Source organism: Schistocerca piceifrons, chromosome 5 (assembly GCF_021461385.2).
Source record: "Schistocerca piceifrons isolate TAMUIC-IGC-003096 chromosome 5, iqSchPice1.1, whole genome shotgun sequence".
NCBI lineage: Eukaryota > Metazoa > Arthropoda > Insecta > Orthoptera > Acrididae > Schistocerca > Schistocerca piceifrons.
In genome coordinates this window covers 511,449,262-511,468,110 of record NC_060142.1, presented here as the reverse complement: position 1 = coordinate 511,468,110, position 18,849 = coordinate 511,449,262, and the positions used below count along the sequence as shown (strand labels likewise).

The following is an 18,849-nucleotide window of genomic DNA, read 5'->3' as shown; positions in this document are numbered from 1 at the left end:
TATAGTAACTTCACGCTGAATTCACGGTCCGCAGAGTCTGAAGTAAATCAGGTGAAGAGCGACAATCAAGTAGTTGAAATCTCAAGTCACTTTCTTAATTAATTTTATGTTCAACATTTGCATCTGGTGTTCAATAGCTGAATGTAACATCAATGTGTGCCCCTTTTCTATTAAAATGAATCAATTCTGAATCAATTAATGTCAACACTGCCACCGCAGTTCAATCAGGAGTCACAGGGCCTTATTACTTTCTTTGCGTTATCCGACATTGCGGCAGTTTTGCACTCTCTGTTGATCTGTTAGTCAATTAGCTGGGGTGAACACACACCAAAACCAGATAAGTGACGGGTGGGGTGCTACAATCTGTTCTTTCGGACATCTTCATACATATATAGTTAAGGCTCACCGGCCATTTGATCATCTTCTGCGCGGATGCATAAACAGTGCCCGAACTCTTACAGGAATCGGCAGTAAAGCCGCGAGTAATGAGTATAATAGGCAGGGTCACTATGAATATAGTGCGGGACAATAACTTGACAATGCGGGTCTCACGGGAGGCGTGCCAGAGATAATTCCTTGCAGTCGGACTATCCTTTGTGTCCTCGGTGGCTCAGAAGCAACTGCCGGCACGGTAGCTCAGCGTGTTCGGTCAGAGGGCTGCGTGCTCTCTGTAATAAAATTGTAATAAAAAAAACTGAGTCAAGAAATCAACGATCAACTTGAACAGATGTCTTGTGAGGTCCGTACAGATCAAACGCAATGAACTATATCGAACAAAATGAAAATGAAAAAAAAAGATGGATAGAACAAACAGTTCAAATTGCTCTGAGCACTATGGGACTTAACTGCTGTGGTCACCAGTCCCCTAGATCTTAGAACTACTTAAACCTAACCAACCTAAGGACATCACACACATCCATGCTCGAGGCAGGATTCGAACCTGTGACCGTAGCGGTCGCTCGATTCCAGACTGTAGCGCCTAGAACCGCCGGCCGGCTGGATAGAACATCTGCGATGTAAGCAGGAGATCCCGGGTTCGAGTCCCGGTCGGGGCACACATTTTCATCTGTCCCCGTTGATTCATATCAACGCCTGTATGCAGCTAAGGGTATTCATTTCATTGTAATTACACCTCAGACGTTTACATCATCAGATATGACCATGGTTTGGACTGGTTCATTCAGCTACTCTATTTTAAATTAAGCGTCTTTTTTATCGTCACCTTAGTGGTTTGATGCGGCCGGCTACTAGCTACTCACGTATCACCTGCAACCAACGTAATCAGTTACGAGGAGCATCCAGTACGTAATGCAACACATTTTTTTCTCGGCCAATTCACGATGAAAAAGTGCGGAATTCGCTGTGGGAGATAGTGGAATATTCCCGCTTCAGTCCCTATAGTTTCAAGCATTCCAGATAGGGGAAAGCACTGTAGGTAGCCTTCAAAATGACGCTTGTAACGAAGGGCTGTCATTCAGTTTCTTTTGGCTAAAAATCAGAGCATCGCACATATTCACTGGCGCTTGCAGAAAGTCTATGAAGGCCTGGCAGTGAACAAAAGCATGGTGAGTCGTTGGGCGAGGATTCTGTCATCATCGCACAACGGTCGCGCAAACCTGTCCGATCTTCCGCGTGCCGGTCGCCGCACACAGCTGTGACTTCTGCAGTGTTGGAACATGAGGACACGGTCATACGAGGTGATCGATGGATCACAATTATGCACCTCGCTGCTCAAACTGGACGTCTCCTTTGATAGTGCTGACACACTCGTCCACCGGTTGGGGTACTCAAAGGTGTGAGACCGCAGATTTCCTCACCGCCGAAGACCGCAAGACCATTTGTAAGACACTGCTTGTGCGTTACGAGGCTGATCGTGACAGATGATGAAACATGGGTTCGGCATTTCGAACTCCAGCATTCCATGGAGTGGAGCCACACCGCCTGTACTCCGAAGAAAAAGTTCAAAGCCGCTCCCGAGCAGGTAAAGTCAAGGCAGATGTCTTGTGGGACTCTGAAGGAAATTGAAGAAACGACTTCAGCGTTTCCGTCGCCACAAAAAATGCAAACGAACTACTAGTCCATGACAACGCAAGGCCTCACAAAAGTTTGCTCACCTGAGAGAAGCTCTCAAAACTTCATTGGACTGTTCTTCCTCATCCACCCTACAGCCTGGACCTCCACCTTACCTATGTTTGGCTGACTGAAGCATGCACTCCGCGGGAAGGAGTGCGTGGATGATGGGGAAGGTACTGATCCAGCAAGACTTTGGCTCGAGCGTCGACAAACAGTGGTACCACGCGAGCATTGAGGCTCTCCCAGTAAGGCGGCATAAGGCCGACGCAATGAACAGACATTATGTTTTAAAACAGGTTTTCGTAGCTACAAGAGTGAGGAATAATATGACGTATTGGGATCTTGAATAAAACCAAGTTGCTTCCAGAAAAAATAAAGTGTTGCATTACTTACTGAACGCCCCTCGCAATTACTGTATACATTGTGTCCCTCTATAGTTTTCACCTTGTAGTACCATGAACGTTATTTCCTCACGTGTTAACGCATGTCCAGTCATCATGTCCCTTCTTCTTGTCAGTGTTTTCCACACGTTACACTCCTCACCGAGTCAGCCGACAGTATCCTCATTTCACTTGCTTTTCAACATCAGCACATCTCAAACGGTTCAGTTCTCTTCCGATTTCCCCACAGCTCGAGATTCACTTCCATAGAAAGCTGTGGTCCAAACGGACATTCTCGGAAACTTCTTCCTCAAATTAAGGTTTATTTTTGGGGCTAGTAGTCTTCTCTTGGTCAGCAATTCACTCTTTGCCTTTGCTAATTTATTCTTTATTCCATCTTGATTCTTCCTTCACGTTTTTATTTTGCTTTCAAATTGACAGAATGCGCTCACCTCATCTAATTCTTGTTTCCCAATTTCGATATCACGTTTATCATTAATTTCATTTCTGCTCCCCTTCTTTGCTTTCATTTTTCTTTTTCTCAGTCCACATCCTGTACTCATTACACTGCTTACTCCGTTCAACAGGTGGTGTAATTCATTGACATTTTCACTAAGGTTAGCAATGTCATCAGCAAATCTTATTACAGATATTCTTTCACTTGACACTTTCTTTTAATCCTGCCATTGCTTCTTCGATGTGTAGATGGAGTAGTATGGACGAAAGACTACACGCCTGCTTCATACCCTTCATTCGAGCACTTCGTTCTTGTTATTCGATTCTTATTATTTCCTCTTCGTTCTTTTGCATTGCAAACACCTGAGAAATTTCGAGCATCCTGTACCATTTTGCATTGTCGAACGCATGTCTAGGTCGACGAACCCTATGAACACGTCTTGATTTTTCTTCTCAATGGCAACGTCGGAATTGGCTTTGATACCACCAACTTCCCTAAAGCCGAATGGATCGTCATCGAAGAGATCCTCAGTTTTATTTCCTGTTCTTCAGACTACACTATTCTTGTCTGCAACTTCGATGCATGAGCTGTCAAGCTGGTTGCGAGGTAGTTCTAGCGCATAGTAGCCCGATATCTTTGGTACTGCGTGGCTGATGTCTTTCCGAAAGTCTAACGGTATGCCTTCAAGCTCATAGATATTATAGACCAACTTTATTTATGAGGCTACATTAATTCGTCAGTGATGGTTTTTCCCTTACAGATTTCCATATTAAGAAAAGAACACATTATATAGCGTTCTAATCACTACGCTAAGCCGCGCGGGATTAGCCGAGCGGTCTTAGGGCGCTGCAGTCATGAACTGTGCGGCTGGTCCCGGCGGAGGTTCGAGTCCTCCCTCGGGCGTGTGTGTGTGTGTGTGTGTGTGTGTGTGTGTCCTTAGGATGATTTAGGTAAAGTAGTTTGTAAGCTTAGGGACTGATGACCTTAGCAGTTCAGTTCCATAAGATTTCACACACATTTTTTTTACACTACACTAAAAAGTAGCAAAATGATAACAATCTGCAAGTATTTTGGAACTTCTCATGTGCTGGCATGGAGACACAAAGCCAACTGACAGCTACAGACGTGAAAGCTGCCCTGGCAACTCAAAAACACGCTCCTGCCTGTGTACTTGTACTGGTACCAAGAAACTGAGTTTAGATCTCCGTTCGACTGTTGCTCCGGTACACTTGTACAGGCACTACAGAACTGCGTCGTGCCTTCTAACTACCCAGGCAGCCCACTTTTTGTTTCTTGAGTCATCAGACATCAGACAGTTTGATTCGGCCGAATCCTGTGCCAACCTCTTCAGCTCAGAGTAGCACTTGCAACCTAGGTCCTCAATTATTTACTGGATGTATTCCAATATCTGCCTTCCTCTATAATTTTTATCCTCTACAGTTCCCTTTAGTACCGTGGAAGTAATTCCCTGATGTCTTAACAAATGTCCTACCATTCTGACCCTCCTTCTTGTCAGTTAATTAAATTGAAGTTATGCTACAAGTAGGACATTAGAAAAATACAGTTTTCACAATTAATATTAGTACACTTTGTTTTCATCACTATAAAGAGATTGAACATTGTGTCATTCAAAGTTATGCGCTACCACAGTCTAACAAATCATAGGAACAATCAGGTGATAAGTGCGAACTTAAAGTACAATTAATGATCCCTTAAGAAGTTGCATAATTTTATAAACACATTTATAGGCTTGATAGTTTGCACAGATTACAGCTAATCAGAGTAAGATGGTAAACCATTTTGAGTTCCTCGTATAGTGTATTCGCCTTTTTTTATATTTTACATACCACAATAAAACATGAAGGACGTCAACTTCAACTGTACAGTAACAGCAATTCGGAGAAAGTGCCACCTTTAAAAGGTTATATTACCTGCAATTAATCATAAATGCTGACAGTTTCCTTCCGTTTAGGTTTGGAGTTAAGAAACCATGGCGTATGAACTATGTGCTATTTGACATCTCAGTGCAAAATTTCTTTCAAGTTAATGTACTCATTACACAACGATGACCGTTCTTCTGCTACCTTAACTATATACCGTCAATGTTAATCAATGTGCGAAAGAAGCATTTTAGTGGATGCGAGATGTTGCACGTTCCTGGCAACGTAGTTAGAGAGTAGCACTTGCACTCGACATTCCCTAATATTTGTTGGATCTATTACAGTCTGTCTTCTTCTACCACTTATATCCACTACAGTTTCCTCTAGTACCATGGAAGCTATTCCCGATGTCTTAACATGTCATTTCATCCTTTTCACACATTCCTTTCTTCATTGATTTTGGGGCTGAATTTCTCATTTCTTATCCACCCACTTAATTTTAAACAACTTTCTATACTCTCTAAATTTTCTTCTTTTTTCAGTTTACTCTGAATCCATATTCTGTACTGAGTAGACGTATTGCTCCGTTCAACAGATCCAGTAATTCCTTCTTATTTTCAAGGAAGGTAGCAATGTCATCAGTGTATCATATCACTGATATAATTTGATCTCCCTGTTGAACCTTCCTTTCATTTCCGTCATGGCTCCTTCGATGTATACAGTTAACAGTAGGGGCGGAAGACTGCATCCCTTACGTTGGAAATTTTCTTCCCTGTAATAGCCATTCCAGTAGTATCTAACTATACTGTCCACTGCTGTAATATTGATTTCATCTAGCACACGTTTTAATGATTTTTTCTATAAAAATCTTAAAATGAAGATTGTATGAATGAAATGTAATACTACCTGTAAACGTATGTTTTGCTGTCGTATTTTATGTATGTCGATGTAAACTTTGTGCCGAATGTAAAAGAAACGCTTGGGCCAAGCAGAAAAAGCAAAAAGTCGGGAACGAAGGCGTAAGAGTCGTCTGAGGACAGTTTTAATGATGTTCGGGAAAGAACGATGTCGGTTATTGTGGGAAGCAGTCGTTCTTTCCGAGTCAAGCTTCGGACGTGGCGTGTAGAACAGAAGCAGAATGAGAAGCGATTACGAGAGGAGGTTAAACTGAAGTAATTTGGAAGATTAGCACTAATCGCAATGAAGAGGATGTCGGAGAAGGTGTAATAGCGTCACACCATGAGTCAACGAAATTTTTGGCAGAACGTTAGATGTCGGCCGATGTGGCCGAGCGGTTCTAGGCGCTTGTGACCGAGCGGTTCTAGGCGCTTGAGTCCGGAACCGCGCTGCTGTTGCGGTCGCAGGTTCAAATCCTGCTTCGGGCATGGATGTGAGATACCCTTAAGTTCGTTAGGTTTAAGTAGTTCTAAGCCTAGGGGACTGATGAACTCGGATGTTAAGTCCTACAGCGCTTAGAGCCATTTTACAACAATAGACTTCTAAAATACTTGACAGAAAAATGTGCATTACGAACAAGAAGAAAGAGGAGTAACGACTTCGCAAAAGAAGACAGAAGAGGAGAAGCCATCACAAGGAAGTTAATGAGACATCAATTACGTTATCTTGAAAAAAATTAGTAACCGCTCTTACTCTTACTGATAATCTGTGGATGGAAGGTGTGAAGACTGGATTTAACAGTCAGCTTTCACTGTGTTTTAGCGGAAACAAATGGGCTTTTTGTTAGAGCAGCCGTGATTCGAAAACTAATTAAAGCGGTATTTATGGTTGTAAGGGCGAAGCACATACTTAAGACTGGAAACTTTGAATATATTGGTACCACACGAGCTAACTGCGTGAATGTTCATTATTGTCTGTACGAGCTTTCTTTGTGTTAGTCGAAATAAACCACTGCTTCCTATCCAGATACCCTAAATCGAGTGGTTGGTTCAAATGGCTCTGAGCACTATGCGACTTCTGAGGTCTTCAGTCGCCTAGAACTTAGAACTAATTAAACCTAACTAACCTATGGACATCACACACATCCATGCCAGAGGCAGGATTCGAACCTGCGACCGTAGCGGTCGCTCGGTTCCAGACTGTAGCGCCTAGAACCGCACGGCCACTCCGGCCGGCCTAAATGAAGTGATTTAAAGTATTTCTTCTTGCCGAACAGTGTTATAACTTTGGAGTTCGAGAAATTTTTACTTACAGTAATTTATATAATTTTTCGTGAAGATACATCGTCGTATTAGTGGACAGCGCTAATCAACAATGGAGCAGAGACCCATCGATTATCTTGTCAACGACCGAAAACAGCGCAATGTCAACAGTGCAAGTTATTGAACAGTCTGATCTGTGAACCTTTGATTTCGAGTCAAAATAGACTCCAAGATACAGCCACACGAACGCTATACATTTATAAAGACAGTTTCAACTTGGTTGATTAAGACATTCTGAGAGGCTAAACTTCAAGTATAATGACCGGTTTATCAGAGAAAAGTTTGCCGAAGGGGGGGGGGGGGGGGTGCGGATAACTCAAAAATTGTCACTTTTGATATAAATGAGTTGGTCAGTTTTGAGACGTGTCATGCCACAAGAACAAAATTTTACAGGTGACACAAAAAACTACTTTTATCACATAGAACTGATGGTCGTCTTCCCAATATATTAATGAAGTCTCTGTACTACAGATTCCATTTCGGAGGGAGGGGGCGGCGGCAGTGCTTTTCTGGGAAGAATGATGATCCATTGGAGTCTGATGCTTATACTGGGAACAAGAGAAGGAAATAAATATGACAACCATACAAGGAACTGACCTAAACATCAGAATTTATATTGTGAACGGTAATTCTGATCATTACAACACTAAGAAGAGATAGTGGATACAATGGAAAAAAAAGGAAGTTGTATGTACCTGGATTTAGTGAAACAAAATTGAGAGGTACAACTGAATACCGGTCCACGTTGCAAATTTCACTTTTTTCTTTATTCGATGACAAGTTTCCTGCCATGACCCATTTTTAAATCATCCACACGGTCAAAATGGTATTTCCAAAAATATAAGGGCCACGTCAAAGTAAATGCATACGTACTATGAAGTGCAAATGAACAGTTACAACATACATGCAGTATGTGCTTCATAGGACATTGATGCTATTGCAGACACAACCTACATCAATGAGATTATCATTGAAGCCAGAATAAATACTGGGAAGAGACTAATTTTACAACTACACAAGTTTATGCCTCACAATAGGGCAGTGGCGTTTGAGAACAAAGAAGTCTTCCTCCAGGAGCTGGAAGATCAAATCCACGAAAATAACAGAATGGTAATAGGTGATTTGAATGGCCAGATTGAAGTAGGCATATCTGGATATGAAGACGTGCTGGGTGCATTTGGGTATGCAGGAAAAAATGGTGAAGGTGAAAGCCTGTTAAGACTTCTATGTAAGAAATAACCTCTCCATAAATGAGATTAATGAGATTATCTTCAAGGAAAGAGAGCGCCATAAAGTCAGAAGATGCGGTTGCGATGTAAGAAGGAATTCAGTAACTAATTATGTGAGATCTGACAAAAACATTGGAGGAAGACTAAAATATGTAGAAATCATATCGCTAGAATCATTGGACAATGGTCACAGACTCCTTACAGAGGATATGGACGAGAATATGGCTATCACAAACTGTTCTAAGATGAAAGAATGGAGACTAAAGAAAGCAGAAAAGAAGAACATATATCGAAGTCTGATAACTGTAAAGTAAGTAAAACAGCTAGTGCAAATGGAGATTGGGAAGCATTTAAAACAACGTTAGTAAATTGTCCTGAAAAATATGAGGTGCAACAAGTTGTGAAGTAAAACAGAAGGAACGAACTGGTGGAACGACAGGGCACAGGAAGTTATTAAAGAATGGAACATGACAAAGAAAATCAAAGGTGTGGAGAAACAGAAACAAATCAATGGTATCAGACCAGTAGATGCTCAAAAACCATCCGCATCGGAACTCGCGTATACAGACAAGGAACTCAGCATTAAAAAGGTTGTGAAAGGAGAAAAGGAGAGAAATTGAGAAATATTCACCCAAATAATAGAGGAGAACTGCAGTGGAGAAAAGAGAATGCTGTACAGACTGGTAAAAATCAAAGCATCAGATATTCGCAGTTGACTTAATGTTACTAGCTAGTGACATTAAAGAAGCCATAAATCAAATAAGCTTACAAAAATGGCACAAAAATAGGACTCCAGATACCTTTCGAAAAGTCTGAGATAATGGTAGCAGATCCACTAGTAACCAACCACATAACAGTAAATAACAGGAATGTAAAAATAGGAAACAGTTTAAATATCTAAAACACATTTTAACATGTTAACTTAACGAGAAACTGCATGGCAAGTAAGGATTAACAAAATCCTAGAAAATTAACATGGTCTACATACAATAAAAAATGTCTATCAACAAAAACTAAATTAAAACATTACGAAACGGTGTTTCAACTAGAGGGGATACGAAAGTGAAACAGACTAGACAAAATTTTAGAAGTAGAGAGAAGAATAGCTAAAGGAAGCATAAATAAGAAATATCATAAAGGTGGATAATGATGGATAGTGCCAAGTGAAGTGGTGTGCAGCGAATTCGAAGCCATTATAGGTACTACACAGAAAAAAGATCTCTGTTTCGGTCACGTTATAGAGTCGCCAGAAGCCAGATAATCAAGAAAAATTGTAAAGAAATGTTAGAACATGGAGCAACAAATAAGACGGCTAAAGGGAATCAGAAAGGATACGAAATATGCGATATGCAAAACAAAACAAAAAATTTAAAGAAACTGGAAAACAAAAATGAAAGATTTAAACCAAAAATAGACAAATGACCAAGAATAAAAAGAGTAATTACAGATGAGGAACGACAAAAAAAGATCAGAACGAATGAAGAGATACTTTGCAATTTTGGAAGGAAACCCACTGAACAAGATGACCGGAAAATGATTGATTGATGTGGTCCAACGAGGCCGTAAATGCAGAAGAAGAAGAAGAAGATATAAAAGCAGAAGAAAAACAAAATGGGAGTATAGTCCGGGATGCGTAAGGGATCACAGTACACGGTAAAAAAAAAAAAAAACTTGAACATATTACTGAAAGGAAAGGAGATAGTAGGAAGCGGAACAGGAAATGAAGGGTTTACCAGAACCTGAAGTGGAACAACTACCTATTACGTGGGCAGTTTCTGAGAGTGCTTTGATGCAGATGAAAGTAGGCAAGTCAGCCAGGCCAGATGAAGGGAGCTGTAATCCAAGGGACACAATAGCTACATCGAAGACTGAGTCATTTGGAGGGAAAATAAGGTACCAGCTGTTTGGAACAAGTGGAATACAATACCACGGAACAAGAAAGGAAGCGCTCTAACAGTCCACGGGTGTACTGTTCGAGCATGAAATACGCCGGAAGAACTTGAAGAATCACAAAAAAGGAAGTAGTAGAAAAAGTTCTAATTACAGGGTAATCGCCCTGTTATCTCATTGTCTTAAGATTTTGGGAAAGATTATTGACAAGATCATTGTTAAAAAACAGCTTCAAGAGGAACAACATCGGTTCAGGAAAGCCACAGCAGATCTCATATTTGCACTAACAGTTAATGTAAAAGTATTCGCAACTTAAGGATATAGATCTCATAATAGTGTTCCTGTATTTGGAGGAAGCGTATGACAATGTGCGAAAGTGTACCATTTTGTGTTTAGGAAAACTAACGAGCCAATAAGGAAGATGAAAATGCTATATGAAGGACGCAAAAGTTGTGCACAAGTTGGTAACGGCAAATCGAACTGGTTCAGGACAGAGAGAGGAATACAACATAGTAGGGCACTTTCCCCATTACATTGCACTTAAATATGTCGTTATAAAGGAAATCAACAAGAAAGGGAATGGTGATCCCAATGCTTCAGTCTTTGCTGACGACGCAGCTATTTCGGGACAACAACCTACAAGTACAGGGAAGATTAGATGAGTGGGACTCCTAGTTTAAACGGTGACAGCTGACAGCAAGTAAGAGCTAAGATTTAGCAATGATTAAGAGCAGGATATCTGCCCAGAGCCACCGGATGCTGGATGGAGACAAAATTGAATTGTATTGCCTGAGAAGTACAATGTCAAGGAATGGAAGTGTCAAACTCGTAGTACAGAGCGGACTAAGAAAGAGATCTAAATATTTTCATCAAATGCAGAACCTCGTGTGGGACAAGGGACTTCCTTGAGTGCCAAACAGACCATTTTTTTGAAACATACCTCCTGCCAATTATGACATACAATTTGGGAGTGCTGTATGATTAATAGGGCAGATATGAGCAAGTTACAAGCGTGCATGATGAAGTTTCTGCGATCAGTCTTGCAGAAGACTAGAAGAGATAAAATTAGAAATGAAGACATCGGAGGAGAGATGCCAGTGAATTTGCCAATGACAGAGACTGAGTACTGCACGACTCAAGTGGTTTGGACATGTGAGGATGATGAAGACAACCGCCTACCAAAACAGTACTTGGATATAAATGTGCTGGGGAAAACATCAACAGGACGACCCAGAAAAAGATAGCTGGATCAGATTAAGGAGGAACTAAAGACTAGAGGAGAAAGTATATCAAGAGTGAGCAAAATGGAGACAAATTGTTCATAAACATTCTACCCAGCTCACTGGAAGGATATGAAGATGGTGATAGGTTTTCTGTAGATAAAACATGTGAAGGTAGACGAAATTTATTGGTAGATTAGCGTAGTTTATGGCAAAAACACTATGAGCGATAGACTGGTAGGACAAAGTGTCAGGCCGTTTAAAATGGCCATAGTACAGCCAGGCGTTCAGCAATGTTTGCAAAGTCAGGTGGCAGGTTCTTGTCAGAAGGGATTCATAAGTTCGTTGTTCGTTATAATAAACGATGTAAATTATGTTAAAAGGGATAGGATTTCATTTAATAATTAATTAACTTTTGTCGTCTCAGGTTAAAAAGGTACTTACTTAAAAAAGTACCTCTTACTTCTAGTGAAAATGTTAAATAGGTATCTTCTTATTACAGGGTGTATACGTGGACAAGGAAAAAAAATCCCGGATTTCCCGGTTAAAAATACACTTTCTCCCGGGTCAAAATACACTTCTTCCGTGTTAAGTAACAGTATACTCTTCCTTGACACTGTGAAACTCATCAATCCTGTGTATGTTTGTGGTTTTATGTACCGACGTAGAATTTCCCGGCACTTTAGAAAACGAAACGCAGCAGGAAAAAACACGTTTTGAAAGACCTTTGATGTGCAGTAACATGTACGCTGCATATTTTCGTATTACGAAGGTGTAAATTTGAATTCCACTAAACACCGCATGTTACTTTCCAAGGCATTGAATTCGAGACTGCGACGCGCTTTTGTAAGCCAGTCATAGCTCATGTCATGTGATCTCGCCAGCTGATGACAGCATAGGTCACGTGATGGAGTCAGCCAATAGCAAGATCAGTCTTAAGCAGCGAGAACACACAAATAAGAAACGTTGATGGTTTAAATTAATATACACAGTGTTGCTACAAGAAAAAGAGGTTTCACATATAATCGTAGTCTCTAAGATTAATAAGCCGCAAGAGAAGCCAAGCTTCCACATATAATGTTGATCTTTTTTGCGCGTGTTACACTTTAAGATATATCACACAAATGTGCCAGTAAAATTTTTAATAACGACGTAAATGTCTGATTTTCTGAGCTCGAAATTCTTCTAGATGGTCGTCCTCAAAGAGTTGATTTTTAATTGAGATTCAAACGCTCTGTGACTTGAGAAATTCATCGTACATTCTCACATATAGTTCATCTTGTGTAAAAGGAAATTTACTTTGAAAGTAACGCTTTTCAAACCACCATCCGCAATGTTTTCCCGTGACCTGTTAGAAACTGATTCGTTTCAGCATTTGCCATAGAGCGCCAGATAACAGGCGCCACCCACCGCTATTGCGCAGCTACGATGACACAGGAAGCCCGTATGTTCGTACTTGTAAAACATTAAAAGATCTTGCATTATGTCACAAAAGAAACGAGACATCAGAGGACACTTCAAGTTCATCGGAATTTCATGAACCATATTAAAGTGCATAATTCGGCTTAAAGCGCACATTCGTACGTCCAGATTCGGATGTAAATTTTCTTGAGTACCAGCACTGTATTATCTCATGTTTGGTTCTTTATTATGGTATGATGCCATACGAGCTAGAAGATGGAAAACGTGCACTTGAAATGCAGCGAAAAGTTGAAACTAGCCAACAGTGTGAAATTAAATACTTCGTTTGAAATAAATTGACTGCCTCAGCGCCAAATCTCTTTAGCAAAGCGACAAAAATAAATTCATTGTTCTGCAAGGTGATTAATGCTTGACTGTCAGAAAGGTGGAAATAAAACCTGAAAATAACAACATATTTTAGCCTTCCGTAATTATGCGAACGTATTTTAATTCATTTGATATCTCCCGGCCACAGAAATCCGTTTTGTTTTCATTTGATGTAGGAGTAACAAATGATAAGGAAACAGCAAAATCACTAAACGTAAACACAGGTCACGTGGAGACTACCCATTTCTCCACAACAACTCAGACTGCTCTGTTCATCAGTCCCGGATCTCCGATATTTCCGAACGGCGGCAATACTAGATAGTGGCGCTCAGCCACACATCCGTAGTCAGAAGCGGGAGAAGGTACTATCCATACGCAGCTCAACTACCATGCATAAGAGCCCGCCCGCAACTGCTCAAACGAATCTAATGTCAACAGCTGTCACGTCACTCTCATCGGAGGCAATTTGTCGTTATGAATCATTGCATTGTCTTTCTAAAGCCTTTGACACACTTTGCTGTTGGCAGACGCCTGCATGAGCACTATTTTTTGTTGTATATGGCGGATTTCCTTTGCGACTTAAGTTTTTATTTTCGTTTTTTCTTCCTCTTGTTAATGTTTTCTTGCTGCAGTATTATCCTGCAGATGCAGGATACAGTAATATCCTTTGTTGGAGTATTGGTTCTCACCAGTCAAAATGACAAAAATTTAACTGAAAACTAAAACAATGAAACATTCCCGGAATTCTAAAAAATTCCCGGGTTTTTCCCGGATCTCCCGGTTGTCCCGGGTCGTATACACCCTGTTATTAGTTCAACGTGGATAATGAACCCAAACTGCACCTACAAATTTGGGATTTTGGGACCAGTGGTGGACGCCGGAGCAAAGCTCGTTACACCATAATAATAATAATAACTACGATTTATTCGGTTTGTTACCTCGATTATCTAAGTTTCTGTGAAAATACCTTCGTAACAGTTCAGGAAGAAGATACAGAAACTTCGCTGATTGTCGACGACATTGTAATTCTGTCAGAGACAATGCAGTTGAACAGAATGGACAGTGTCTTGAAAGGAGGATATAGCATGAACTTCAACAAAAGTAAGACACGGGTAATGGAACGTAGTCGAATTAAATCAAGTGATACCGAGGGAATTACATTAGGTAATAACACACTAAAAGTAGTAGGTGAGTTTTGCTGTTCGAGCAGTACGATAAATTATGATAGCCGAAGTAGAGAGGAGATAAGTAGAACTCCAATGGCAAGAAAAGCGTTTATGAAGAAGAGGAACCTGTTAACATCGAATATAAATTTAATTTTTAGGAAGCTTTTTATGAAGGCATTTGTCTGGAGCGCAGCCTTCGACGGAAGTGAAATGGGGAGATCGGAAGCTCAGGTAGGACGAGATTAGAAGTTTTTGAAATTTAGTGCTACAGAAGAATGCTGAAAATTGGATGCTGAATGGAATTGAGGAGAAAAAAATTTGTGGCACAGCCTGACTAAAATAAGGGATCGGTTGATAGGACACATTCCGAGACATCAAGGATTCGTTAGTTTATTACTGGAGGGAAGTGTGTGTGTGGAGGAAGGGGGAGGGTAAAAATTGTAGAGGGAGACCAAGATATGAATATAGTAAATAGGTTCAAATATGTGTGTGCTGTGAGTTGACGAGGTTTGCACAGGATAGAGCAGCACGGAGAGCTGCATCAAACTAGTCTTCGCGCCGAAGACCACAATAACAAGGACACAGTGAAAAAGCCTGTAATATATAAGCGCGAAAACGCACAACAGGAAACACAGACTAATATAAAAACCTTCAGAGGAAACACGAACAGTTGTATCACAGAGTGCTGAATCTGTTGTTAACGTACAGTACACTACGTAGCGAAGGTATATGCATTCCTTTATAGGTATTGTTTAACTTCACTGCGGTGTTTACCCCAACTAATAACGTACAACCAATACTGTTCATATGTAAACTGCTCGGTTCTGTCTCCTTTATATAGGAGACAGAACCGAGCAGTGCTCACGAGCGCAAGCCTGAAGGCAAGAGTACAGTGGGCAACACTCATATCAGCAACAATTACGGCAAGTGAATAGAACAAATTTGTTCCCATATGAGATACACAGTGCATGAAGGCGATATTTGCTCCGTTAGGCAGATTTTTCAGTGCAATCCGGATTAAAAAAATAAATATGTGTTAAGAAACCCAGCGAAATGGAGTTACCTTGTAATTGGCCACCACATTCACAGGGCACTTTAGCAAAATGTTCATAAAATATCCCTCAACAGCTCAGATGTTTGTCGGTGGATCTTACACGCAACCGGAGGAGCTGCCACCCTTGATCGAGAGCTGTAAAACTCTCTCTCAGCAAACTATGATGTAATTGTTATTTAGCATCCGTCGTAAAGATTGTGCAACGCAAATCAAACTCTTTCGTGCGCAGACAGTTATGTTCGGACTTGCATAATGAGTGGCCAAGAGATACCTGTTGCGCCACGCTCGGGAACGTAACATGCCCGTTATGAGAGCTCTGTATTAATGACGTGTCGTAAAGCAGGCTCTGCTGAAGAAAGACGCATTGAAGTAGCAAATGAGGCCATGTTTAACAGCCGGCGTCCCTTCTGATCCATTCGCCTGACCTGGACCTAGTTCCTCCATCTCATATTTGCGCAAGATGGTACAACAGATGTTCTGAGGCTGGGAACAGTGCGAAGGAAGCAAGGAGGTCAAAGACGGAGGACGGAGGAGGGGTTATGGGGAAGATAGGGGTGACGGTATGGTCAAGCATTGGAAATGAAATCATCAGGGACGAGAAAACTCACTGCTTCCACCAAAAACTGACGAAGTTTCTTAGTCACAAAATGAATAACAAATTCACAAGCTGCGACATGGTCGCGAATAGAACAGTGATCCAGAAAATTTAGAATAAATTTCTTTATTTCTGTCTATGATTACAAATTGTTAGATTGGTAGACAACCTATTCCGGTGAGCAATGACCATCTCTCTGAGTCCCTTCTCTCCCCCGAGTCCTTTTGCTCTCTCCTCCACTGCCTTTCCCACTGCTCACGCCTGCACAGCCCCCCTTTTCCTATGTCCCCTCCCTCCATCATCACCCCCATTTTCTTTTCCTCCCTTCCCCCCTTTTCGGGCCTCATCGGTCCGGGTACTTCCTCCCCGCACCAGCAGCAGTGTCGCCTCTGTAGTGCAGCTTTAAGTGAGTGTTCAGTGTTGTGCATCCCCGGTCAGTGTTGCGAACAGGCACTATACTGTCACTAATTGTGTTTTTATCTCGTGCGAACAGAAACCAGACTGTCGCCGTGTTTTTTAATTGTAACTGTCTATTTACTATGTGTTTTAATCAGCATACCGACCGTTTGTGTTTATATTTTATTCGCATCTTTTTCTCCATGTTTCAGTTTTCAACAGTCACCGTTTTATTGCTTGCTTTTATTGTTCTCATATCTCCTAATTCTGCTTTTTTTCTGTAGGCTGCAGAGCGGCGTACTGTGCTGCTGCCAGCCCCCCCCCCCCCCCTCCATCACTGCGGGAGGATTCGAAATCCGATGAAGAAACTAGTACACCTATCTAATACCGTGTAGTGCCCCCGTGAGCACGCAGAAGTGCCTTAACACGACGTGGCATGGACTCGACTAATACCTCAATTAGTGCTGGAGGGAATTGACAGGATAAATCCTACAGGGCTGTCCATAAATCCGTAAAAGTACGAGGTGGTTGAGATGTCTCCCGAACAGCACGTTGCAAGGCATCGCAGATATGCTTAATAATGTTCATGTTTGGTGAGTTTGGTGGCCAGCGGATGTGTTTAAACTCAGGAGAGTGTTCCTGGACCCACTCTCTAGCATTCTGGACGTGTGGGGTGTCGTAATGTCCTCCTGGATTCGCCCAAGTCCGTCGGAATGCACAATGGACATGAATGGATGCAGGTGATCAGACAGGATGCTGATGTACTTTTCACCTGTCTGAGTCGTGTCTAGACGTATCACGAGTCCCGTATCACTCCGACCACACACGCCTTACACCATTAAAAAGCCTCCAACATCTTGAACAGTCCCCTACTGACATGCAGGGTCCATGGATACATGAGGTTGCCTCCATACCCGTACACGTCAATCCGCTCGATAAAATTTGAAACAAGACTCGTTCGACCAGGCAACATGTTTCCAGTCATCAACAGCCCCATGTCAGTGTTGACGAGCCCAGGCGAGGCGTAAAGCTTTATGTCGTGCTGTCATCAAGGGTATATCGACGATGTTATGTTGAATGGTTCGCACGCTGACACTTGTTGAAGGCCCAGCATTGAAATCTGCAACAATTTGCGGAAGGATTGCACTTCTCTCACGTTGAACGATTCACTTCAGTCATCGTTGGTTCCGTTCTTGAACGGCTTTTTCAGGCCGCAGGGACGTTGGAGATTTGATGTTTTACTGGATTCCTGATATTCACGGCGCACTCGTGATATGGTCGTACGGGAAAATCCCCACTTCATGCCTACCTTCGAGATGCTGTGTCCCACGACTCGTGCGCCGATTATAACACCACGTTCAAAGTGACTTAAATCTTGATAAGCTGCCACTGTAGCAGCATTAACGGACCTAACGACTGCGCCAGACACTTTGTGTCTTATATAGGCGTTGCCTACAGTAGCGCCGCATTCTACCTGTTCAAATATCTCTGTATTTGAGTATGCATGCCTGTACCAGGGGGCATGCAGCTTTACTATATGGTTACATGATGATGGCGTCCTCTTGCGTAAAATATTCCGGAGGTAAAATAGTCCCCCATTCGGATCTCCGGGGGAGGACTACTCAGGAGGACGTCGTTATCAGGAGAAAGAAAACTGGCGTTCTACGGATCGGAGCGTGGATGTCAGATCCTTTAATCGGGCAGGTAGGTTAAAAAATTTAAAAAGGGAAATGTATAGGTTAAAGTTAGATGTAGTGGGAATTAGTGATGTACGGTGGCAGGAGGCACAAGACGTTTGATCAGGCGAATACAGGGTTATAAATACAAAATCAAATACGGGTAATGCGGGAGTAGGTTTAATAATGAATAAAAAAAATAGGAGTGCGGGTAAGCCACTGCAAACAGCATAGTGAACGCATTATTGTGGCCAAGATAGACACGAAACGCACGCCTACTACACTAGTACAAGTTTATATGCCAATTAGCTCCGCAGATGACGAAGAAATCGAAGAAATGTATGATGAAATAAAAGAAATTATTCAGATAGTGTAGGGAGACGAAAATTTAATAGTCATGGGTGACTGGAATTCGGTAGTACGAAAAGGGAGAGAAAGAAACGTACTAGGTGAATATGGATTGGGGGTAAGAAATGAAACAGGAAGCCACCTGGTAGAATTTTGCACAGAGCACAACTTAATCATAGCTAACACTGGTTCAAGAATCGTAAAAGAAGGTTGCATACATGGAAGAAGCCTGGAGACACTAGAAGTTTTCAGATGGATTATATAATGGTAAGACAGAGATTTAGGAACCAGGTTTTAAATTGTAAGACATTTCCAGGGGCAGATGTGGACTCTGACCACAATTTATTGGTTATGAACTGTAGATTAAAACTGAAGAAACTGCAAAAAGGTGGGAATTTAAGGAGATGGGACCTCGATAAACTGAAAGAACCAGAGGTTGTACAGAATTTCAAGGAGAGCATAAGGGAACAATTGACAG

General features: G+C 41.6%; 1 protein-coding gene across 2 annotated transcripts in view; it reads right to left on the bottom strand.

Annotated features, from left to right (window-relative positions):
* LOC124798206 (V-type proton ATPase 116 kDa subunit a 1) overlaps positions 1 to 18,849 on the bottom strand; it is a 660,233-nt gene that overhangs the window by 288,113 nt on the left and 353,271 nt on the right. The window lies entirely within an intron of this gene.